The sequence below is a fragment of the Lygodium microphyllum genome, chromosome 15 (genome assembly GCF_053477565.2).
Source record: "Lygodium microphyllum isolate KBCC chromosome 15, Lygodium_microphyllum_v1.1.10, whole genome shotgun sequence".
NCBI lineage: Eukaryota > Viridiplantae > Streptophyta > Polypodiopsida > Schizaeales > Lygodiaceae > Lygodium > Lygodium microphyllum.
In genome coordinates, this window is record NC_141149.1 from 98965429 (window position 1) to 98976536 (window position 11108).

The window sequence follows — 11108 nt, forward strand, 5'->3', positions numbered from 1 at the left end:
AGATTTGAATTTTGGTGAATGTTGGTCTTGTAGTTCCTACCCTGCAAAAAAAAAGTACATACTTGCTTAAGTGATCTTTTGCTCCCCTAGCTTTCATCTCTCAGTGTCAGTGTCAGCCCAGCAGAGTGCCCTCGTTTTTGGTGTTCTTTCTGATTTCTACTCATTTCACCGCTCCACCAGAAATTCCCTCTGCACCTACCATACTCCAGCTCTTTAGTTTCCACCGCCTAAGTTCTCTGAATACATTTGTAATCACAACCTTTTGACTTTGTGGGTAAATTCGATGTAGAGTGAAGACTTTGTGGGGTAAATTCGATGTAAAGTGAAGCTCATTACAAATGATGAAGATTTGTCAATTTTTGCCGCTGAACATAAAAGGGCAGACCCTGCCCCTCCTGCCTAAAATTGATGCATTTTGAGTCTCTTGATACTCCAGTCTGTAACAAGATGGGGATAGTTGTAAAAATACAAATAACATTATCTAGGGAAGATTGGATTTTAAAAGTTACATGCATGCAGAAGCACATTGCGTGGGTGTAAATGTGCCATTTGGTTTTTGTGTATTAGCTTGCATGTGCATGCCAGTGCATATATTGACTGAAAAATAAATTAATGTGTATGTTAATAAAGAGTACTGATTTATTGAATAGTTGGAGATAAATGTTGGATTTTAGTTATACTCAGTCTTTAGAAGCAAATACTAAGCTGGGTTATTAGTCATTGAATAAGTTATCTTGTCGAGACATTGCCTTGTGGGGAGTAAGCTTCAATGAAATTGAATGGTCCTCAACTACTATAGATCTATGCTATGCTCTTGTACTTCCAATTGAAATTCACAATGTAGGAGTTTGTTGATTGTCTCGAATGTAAATTGTACCTTGAATCTTAGACTCATCTATTGTTGAAGTGCCTATTTTTCTTGAAGCATATGGACTCCCAACTATTGATCTTACAAATTACTTGAGCCAAATCCTTACCAACCAAGCCCAAATCCCCAAGAACTAGTTTTGTGGGAGCTAAAGTGATTAGTCCATTTTAAGAAGTCTACCTAACCATTGTTGAGCTCGATTCTTTCGGCTTTTGGTTTTGCATATGACCTTAAAAGTTGGGGGAACGTATGGATTCAATGTGCTTGTAAAATGTTATTAATAGAAGACTTGTGACTTCCTTTTTAACAAATTGTTGCTTGGAATATTGAAAGCTACATCTTGGTTGTGATCGTTTGGTTGGTGTGCATAGCTACAGTGTGCGGACAAACATGCATGTAAGCACACACGTGTACGTTAATGTAAAGTTAAGCAACTTCATTTGATTTGTTTTTGGGGCCTTTGTTACCTCTTACCAAGGACCTAATTTTGGAAGTTATGGTTTTGAACATTTAGTGTCCTTTTTGTAATATAAATCCCATGTCTTGTTTTGCTAATTACCATGGTAAACCAAGAACATGCAATAGGTTGTTTGCTAGCTTGGAAGGTTGTCAAGTTCAAGTCCATGTTTAGTGATTTATCCTTCCTTTGTTTCCCTGTTGCAAAATGATGGCACTCCTCATGACAATTTAGTGTCTTTTTCGTAATATAAATCCCATGTCTCGTTTTGCTAATTACCATGGTAAACCAAGAACATGCAACATGCTATTTGCTAGCTTGGAAGTTTGTCACTTTGTCAAGTTGAAGTCCATGTTTAGTGATTTATCCTTCCTTTGTTTTAGTCCAAATGTGCACACAACACGAGAGAGAGAGAGAGAGAGAGAGAGAGAGAGAGAGAGAGAGAGAGAGAGAGAGAGAGAGAGTCTTTTATCGCACTCTAAGCACACGGTTGTGTTGTGCAAATTGTCCTTTCTAGTCTCATCCACCACAACTCAATTACAACTTTAGATCCATGTTTTTATCATGTACAAAGATTAAAGGACTCCAATGCCAAGCAAGAAAAATGTAGATTTATTGTTTTGTCCTTTAGTTTTACCCTTGCATCCATCTTGTCTTGTTAACCACAATAATTCTCTTTAAAGATAACTCTTGGGCTATGGATCAATGCCTTCAAGCAGTGGGTTGAAGGAGGGCAAGAAAGACAATAATAGGCATATCCAAGCTATAATGTTGAGTAAGAGATAGACCTATGTAACTTTCTTGATTCTAAATCAGCAACATATTATTGCTATTGAATGCCACGTTGTTAAGCGAGCAGTGATTAAAGTCAAACCTCTCTCACAACTTGATAACGAGATGTTAAGGAGTGTTGGTTAAGGAATTGACTTTGTCAATTTTTTACAGAACGGAAATTTTAACTGTTCCATGAACACTACACAATCCACACATGAACCCAAAAGACCAACAATGACTCGTGGCTCTGAAAAATATCTAAGAAATACTATGGGTAGAACAATCGACAACACCTTAAAAGAAAACTTGAGTCTGAAATAAAAAACCAAATAGTTTGTATCTCTTTAAGTTTGATACAACTCCTTGTGCTTCCAACATCTCGGTTTATGCAGGCTTGATTATTCCACACAAACAAGCATACAATTGTATGGGATCCTTCTCTCTTCTCTCTCTCAAGACAAAATTGTTTATGAAGGGTAGGGCAAGGGCGGCGGGCCCCTAAGCCTTCGGTCTCTCTTCTTAAATAGGATTTCTACATACACACGTTGAGCTCTTTCTTTGAAATAAAAAATTTTAAAATCGTTCCATGCTTTTCATAAAGGGGCTAGTCAAAATAAACTTCGAAAGCCTTAAGGCTCGAAACCTGAAAGCTTTTCAAATCGTTAAATGTTTTTTATAAAGTTTTTCTTCGTCCTTCACATCAATCGTCACCTTCCGCACCGTTTGCTGAAGTTTTTCAACAGCCCGCCATATTTGAAAACCTTCGCTTTCTGCGTTCCAGAATTTGATGCCGCCGATAAACGCCGCGGATGGAGTACACGATCATGAGAGTAGAAGAGAAATTGTGCTTTCTTGGAAGTAGGACAATAGCATGTATTTTTTGACAATCACATATCCCTGACATGCTACCATATTTCTCTGTAAAATGAAGCTCATCCTCTCCCCTTCTCTCTTGCATCCCCTTGGAATAGAAACCAACCAACACACCCTTCATTTGCTTCCAACTCCATCATTAGAGCTTGATGTGCATGCTGACATGATCCTCTGGTAGGGCAAACATGCTGCAAAATCTCGTGTCAAGGAGAATCTCCATGCCGCCTGTCTTTGAAGTCCATGACTTGTGTGCTTTGGACTTGGTTGCAATGCAATGTGTCTTAGCAAGAATATGCTATTGAAACATGTATGCCATGCTCAACCATTCATGATTTAAAAATGCAAATTGGAATCCGTGCGATGCAAACAAACAAGTGATGCACTAGAAAAGTAGTGCCTAGCCTATCTATGTGTGACTGTGCGTCATGCAAAATGCAAATACAATTCCTTCTTTAGATTACAACCTTTAACCTTACCTCTCATTACTCAGCTTGAAAAAATGTCATACTTTCCTCCACCCATTGAAAATATCACAAACTCTCAGTAAAAAATATATGGTCCTCATGATGTTGACCAAAACAACCCATCTCACACTTGGCAGTGTCCTTCACGACCCTAAACTCACCTAACCACCTTTCCCACTCAACCAGAGATTCCTAACTCGATGATGAAAATCCCAACTCTTGTGCATATAAGAAACTGTGCATGCTCAATGAAGGTGCTCTCTCAAGTGCGCGTGCATATAAGATTTACTGTATATAGCTGCAATGGGTCTCATGCCGTACTAGTGCTCGATAATGGTGCAAATTGTGCATCAATCCAATCCATGGCATGAAATTATTTGATAAGATCAGAAGACGACCCCTGAGTGTAGTGCATTGAATAAGTCCAACGTGAATAAAAAATCCCCGTGATGTGCAAAAGTATTATAAAAAATAATACCTATTTCAAGATGTTTCATGGCTACTAGCAAGCTCTAGCTCCAATCCGTCTGAAAAATATGCCAATCTCAACCAAAGTTATCAAGTTTCCATATTGAAAAAATTCAAACAAAACAACCAAAACAATTCCTAAGCTAGATAAACATAGAAAATCCAGCCATGAAACAACAAAACAAATAGTCACACAAACAACTAAGCTAACAAAAATTCAACCTATCTACAAAATTTTTAGGGGTTTTCATTTTTCACAAAAACACTTGACAACAGGGTCGGGGAAAATAGAAGCTATAGATGCTATGATACCTTTTGCAATGGAATATGAGGACTACCTTGAGAAATCACTCTCCTTTCTATCGATTAGTTGGAGATTCTTGCCCCATTGTTGTATCTAAGCATTAGGTGTATCTAGCCCTTGCCTAGTTGAAGTGGGGACCGTGGAGTCTACTACTCCTTTGCCCCAAAGGATATGAGTTACATGATAAGGTAAGTTAATTTGTTACTAGATGAGAATATGAGCAATCATCTAATAGCGACATGGAAATATCAACCAAATCATTGTAAATACGATGAAGACCACCTCTTATTAATGACAATCAACCTTGAGGAGGGAATGGTTAACCCCATTTGATACTCTTGTGCTAAATCGTTGGTATATTAGATTGACTCACAAAAACCTAACATGGGCATTTTTCAAAGCAATAGGCAATAAGGGCCCATTCATTTTGTTACCAATCATAGAGATAAGAAGCTCATAAAAGATCTTTAATAACAAGCATTGCCATAACTATTTCTAAAAGAGCGGGAAGTCAAACCTTAAATCCTAAACCCTAACTAAGTGATCTTCTATTCTCTTTCTCAATTGCACTCCAGCTTCTCTCCTCTCCTCCTTAATATTCCTTTCTCTATGCGTTCAACACTCTCTAATACTCCATTATATTTTATAGTTACTTTTCTTGTTAGGTGAACAAATGTGATGTTGGATGAAGAGTGAGTTGGAGTATTAATTGTGTATTGGAGTGAGACTGAGGAGATAGTAATCTCATGTACACAATTGATAAATTATGTCAGCCCTAAGAGTGAAGGGCGCTTTGATGGAGTGTCGAGTGTTGGAATATAGTGCAACCTCTTGCTTGGGGGATACACTATCAAGAAATGTGAGAGAACCCTAAGCTTTTTGTGTAGTATTAAGAAAGCTTGCGTTTTACAACTTGCATTCAAGAGTTATTTAAAAAGAAACCTTATGCTAACATGTTGTGATAGTAAAAGGGCCTCATTTTCTTTGTCGAATGCTGATTTTTGTTAAAGTTACCTAAGAATTTTTACTTTGACAAAACCTCTAAGTGAAATCTAATCATAGAATAGTGATTGTAATGTGCACTTTAGAAGCCATCAAGAAAATAAACACAAATCTACTAAGCAATATATTGTTTTGAAAGACTTCTTGAAGAATTTTATGCTCTTGATAATGCATGAGTTGTCCTCTTAGTTCAAGGGTGAAGTAAATTTTTGAATCTTCATTACCTTTCCATCTTGATATAGTGGTACCACTTTTATTGATAAAAAATAAGAAGTGCACTCTCTTATACTAAGTGTTATAGAATCCGAGATACACGCTCGACTTTCTTATATACTTAAAATATATATGGCAAATATTATGTTGGCATAGAGGGAGAATAGATGAGAGAAGAGAAAGATGTAGAGAGAGAGGTAGAGAAAGTAGCAACACACTAGGGACTGGAAGATGGGCCAGTCCCCCCCCCCCCCTTGTGGAGTTATAATATTGACAAGGAGTAAGCTCCTCCGTTACACATAAGCCAGTTCTTACTTGTAGATCTTGGAAACAAGATCACGGTTCCTTGCACGGTATACAACCAGCAAACACTTGCACAACTTGGAAGTTGGTACCTTTCGATCCTTCTTGAGTCTCCTTCTCTCCTACACAATGTGTGTAGGGCTCTCCTCTTGGTGCTTGATTTTAGCAGAGCTTCTGCAGCACTTGTACCTTCTCTTCTCCTATTGGATACATACAAAGTGATGCTTCCTTCACCTCTCCCTTACACCCAAGGAGAGCCTTCTCTTTTACAGGCTTTCAAGAGCTTCTCTTCTTGGAGAGAGAGTTGAGTTGATCTTCATGCAAGATGTGGTTGTTCCACTATGCAGCACTAATTTCAAGATATCTCTTTATGCGTTGTTTGGATGAAAAAACGTCAAAAAACGTCCAACACGAAAGTTGTAGATCTTGCTGTTTTCGATAACCTGCGTGGCCTGTTTTTAGAGATCATTTTTCTATTGCGAGATATTTTAAAAATGGAATTTCTAAAAAATAACTTTTTAAACTGTACTCTTAGCTTGTGGTCCATGCAACCACCTTGAGTCATAGATGAAGAGAGCTCATTAGAGTACATTGGGCCTCAACCTTAAGATTGAATTCCACACAAAAGCTTGTGTCTTTTTAGACTTTAGAAAGAGAAAATCACTTCTCTCCTCACTTCCAAAGGATCACGTCTCTCGTCTTTCTTAGAGAGAGAATTCACTCTCTCGTCTTTCTTAATGAAAGAAAAGACCTTAAACCTTGACTTGTAGGGGAGAGGATGACCCCAAATGAATGCAATGCTCATTACACACAAGTAAACATTCCTAGGCGTCCCTGGATGCACACATAAATACATATACACAATGCTAATGCACTTCCTCTTCTTAGAACTCAATCCATCTTCACTTATGTGTAACTCCTTGGTTCTTGTGTACACTCTTACACTTGACAGACACTTCTTTTTCCCTTCATAACTTGTATTGCATGTACAAGATATCCTCGTCACAGTGCTTTGATCACCCCATTAAGTGATGTACTAGGAATACTGGTCTCTAAATAGTCTCATGGCCATGCTAGATCATCATCAACACTTAAAGAAAAGCGATTTATTAATTTATTGATATGAATTTATTAAATAGAGAATGCGTAATAAGCAATCAATTTAGTGACATCCCTCTGGCTTCTAAACAGTTGACCTCAACTGTAGAGGGGATACATAGTCCTTAAGAAGATTTGGAAAGTCTTGTAGTTCTCTCTTAGTCATAAATTGAGCGTCCAATGGGAGATAATTCTTAAACTTAACCAGATACTTCCGTATACCTTACCTGACCTTAGAGTATTGTCCTGATGGTGTAAAATTCTTTCAGGTACAAGGAACTTTTCTGTTTCTTCTATGTTAGGTTAATCTTCCTTGATTGGTTTCATTGGAGGTTCTTCAATATAGGGACGTAGAAAACTTATATGGAAAGCATTATGAATGTTCCAATGACTTGGTAGATCCAAACAAAAAGTCACATCGTTTATCTTATTTATGATCTTGAAAGGGCCATAATAGTGATTAGAAAGCTTAACTAGTTTACCCTTTTGACATTTCTGCTTCTTCAAGCGAGCCTTCTCAAACTTAAGAAGAACATACTATCCCAACTTGAGATCTAACTTACGACGATGCTTATCTGCTTTGCGTTTATGCTTCTCTTGTGTCCTTTGGATAGTAGTTTTTAATTGAGTGAAAGTTGTATCAACGTCTCTAACAAACTCGTCTGTTGCAAAGATCTTATCCTTCGTAAGAAGAATGGGCGGTAAATGAGGCTTACCATAGATGATCTCAAAGGGTGCCTTACCAGTACTAGAGTGCACCGTATTATTGTATGTAAACTCTACTAAAGGCAAATACTTTTCCCATTCTCTTTGATTATCAGAGACATAGGATTTCAAAAGGTCCAAAACAGTAAATTAGCACTTTCGCTCTGCCCATTCGTTTGAGGATGATAAGAGGATGAAAAATTTAACTTTGGCTCGAGGTTCTCGAAGAGAGCTTGCCAAAAGAGGCTAGTCATGCAGGGATCTTGATCACTTATAATGGACTTAGGCATGCCACGATGCTTGAAAATATGAGCAATGATTAGCTTAGCCATATGATCGGCTTTGATTGTCTTTCGCACATGTATAAAGTGAGTTTGCTTACTGAACTTATCAATGATAGTCCAGATTGCATCATTGTCTTCTTGTGTGCGAGGAAGCTCCATGATAAAGTCCATGGCTATACTTTCCCAAGACTCATTGGGAATAGGTAATGGATTCAGTAGACCAAGTGGTTTATGCTTGTCATACTTTACTTTTTGTCATATCTTACACTCGTGGACATATCTTTCAATGTCAGCTCTAAGAGTGGGCCAAAATAAATATCTTTCCAATGCTTGAGTAGTGGGTAGAATACTCCTATGTCCAACATATGGAGATGCATGTGCTTCATCCATTGCCTTGTGTCCCAATGGTAATGCTACACAAATTGCTTGATGATGATACAAATAACCTTCTCGAATCGAGTAAGGTGTAATTGACTGACCTGAGTTAAGCTGATCCCATATGGTTGAGAAGTCGGAATCAGTTGCATACATTTTGGGTAAATCCACGAACTCGTTATGGTAAACAATTGTGATTGCATTCACTCGAGGTCACCATGATAGAGCATCTGCTACCACATTCTTAGTTTCAGATGTGTAAAGGATTTGAAAATGAAACAGAGATAATAAATTTTTCCAACACATGTTTCTCTGAGAGCTTTTTCTGAGTGAGGAAGTATCTTAGACTTTGGTGATCTGTTTTAATAACAAAAGCTGCACCAAGTAAATAGTGTTTCCATACTTGAAGAGTATGTACCACCACCATAATCCCTTTCTCATATACTGGAGCATATAGCTCACGGTCCTTGAGGCGTTGGCTCTCAAATGCTACTGCATGATTAAGCACAGATCCAATGCAATCCCCAGAAACATTGCAGTGAACTTCAAAAGGTTTTTGAAGATCTGCAACTATGAGAACTGGTTCTTGAGTCACAAGAAACTTAATTCTTTCAAAGGCTTGTAGTTGCCTTCATGTAGAGGAGATGCAAGTAGGTGTAGGCCATTCAACAATGGCTCGAATCTTCTCAAGATCCATTCTCACAAAAATTTGAGAAACAATATGGCCTAAGCAATGAATTTCTGAAAGGAAAAATTCACTCTCCTTAGCATTGACCTATAGTCTATGCTTGCAAAGCTCTTGAAAAACAATAGATATATGTTTTCTATGCTCTTCTTTAGACCGTGAAAATATTAGAATGTCATCAAAGAAGACACATGTGAACTTTGAGTGAGGTCTAAAAATTCTCTCCATCATTTGGTTGAATGTGGCGGGTGCATTAGTCAAACCAAATGGCATGACTAAGAACTTGTATAGTCCAAATATCGTTTGAAAAGTTGTCTTATGAACTATTCGTATCTGGTGATAGCTGCTCTTGAGATCAATGCGACTAAAGATACTAGCCCCTTGCAACTTATCCAAGATATCATCTATCCTTGGGATAGGAAAACGATTCTTGATTGTCATATTGTTCAAAGATATGTAGTCTATGCACATACGGAAAGAACCGTCTTTCTTTTGAACAAGTAAGACTAGAGAGTAGTATGGAGAAGAGCTAGGTTGAACTAACCTTTTTTCCAACAATTGGTTTACTTGTGTTAGGATCTCCTCTTGCTGACTTGCACATACTTAGTAAGGCAGTTGGTTAGGTGGTGAACTGCGTGGGATAAGATCAATTGTGTGATCTTTCGGGCGCTTAGGAGGTAACTCTCCTAGGAGTGAATCACTAAAACAATCTTCATATTGTTTAACAAATTCATGTCTAGCTTGATCAATTAAAGAGAGGGGCTCTTTTAAAGTATGAGACTTAGAAGCATTAGTTGGTATTATGTGTTCACTAGAGGCACCAAGTGCCCTTGAATCATTAGTTTCTTTTGACTCTCTCACAAAAATCATGTACGCAAAAATAACTTTCTTCATTTCTTTAGAAATGCTAACATGACTAACCATTGGCACAAGCCAATCTCTAGCATCAACAATGCATACTATGTTTCGACCCTTGAATTGAAATGCAAGGGTATTATTAATAAAATTGGCAAGAGGTCTAATCTTGTAATGCCAAGGCATGCCTAAGATAACACCACAATTACCTATGGGTGCAAGTAGAAAAGATTCTTGGTCGCGGTAATCCCCAATTCTAAGATTCAACTTCCCTTGAATAGGAGTAGAATTGGTTGTAAGTCCTTCAAATGCCGAACCTGATCCAATTGGTGTTCCCAATCGATCTGGTGGAATTTGTAGCCTTTCAACAATATTTGCTGACACAAAATTATATGTGGCCCTGGATCAAAGAGTATCAAAACTCATTGATTGTTGAGTGTCCCCCAAACCTTTAAGAGTTGTCTTTTCTTCTCATTTGAATGAGTGTTAGCTTGCACATCCAGAACCGAATTTGAGGATGGTAGAGGAGGATCTTTAACCACATTTGCTTCCCACATTTTGTGAGGATAATCAGGCTTCATATGCCCTAACTCACCACAAAGAAAGCACCTTCCTTCCTCTTTGTACTTTTGTATCTCAGAGGGTGAGAGATACTTGCACTTCTTCTTGTTACGCTCTAGCTTTGAATATTGGTCATGGGTAAAGGTAGGTCTTCTTCAATTAGTCCTGTCTCTTGGTTGATCATAGAGCCGCTCTTGTCTAGCTCTATAAGAACTCATCTCCAACTTTTGAGATGTACCAGGTGTATGCAAACTTTCAGCTCTGATGGCAGACTCCATCATGCGAGATAAGGTTTCATGTGGATACACCTTCATGGTTCTATGTAAATGAGGGAGTAGGCCAATCTCAAACTTCCTTTTCTTCTCTTCATCGCTGATCTCCATGAAAGGAGTAACCTTGAGAAGAGTAGGCCAAAACTTGTCCACATAACTAGTGACCTTTTCATGCTCTTTTTGGCCTAGCCAATCCCACTCCTTCTTGACATCATTCTCAAAATCAGGAGGCAAGAATTGAGCATAAAACTTCTTCTTGAACTTTTTCCAAGTCATAGGTTTCCTTCCCTCCAAAATGAGAGTTAACCACCAATTGCTAGCAGTGTCTTTCAAGCGCATGCCTACATGCCTTAGCTTGGACTTTTCTGAGAAATTACCATAAGAAAAAGCAACTTCAAATTGCCTGATAAAGACTAACGCCTTAGCAGGATCTCTCTTACCAGAGCAAGAGTCAAACTTTATGTCATTATCCCTAGACTTGAAAGTCTTAGTCTTCTAAGCTTGCTCCTCTTATGGTCCCTCTTTGTCCGTTTGTGGATTGCATGAG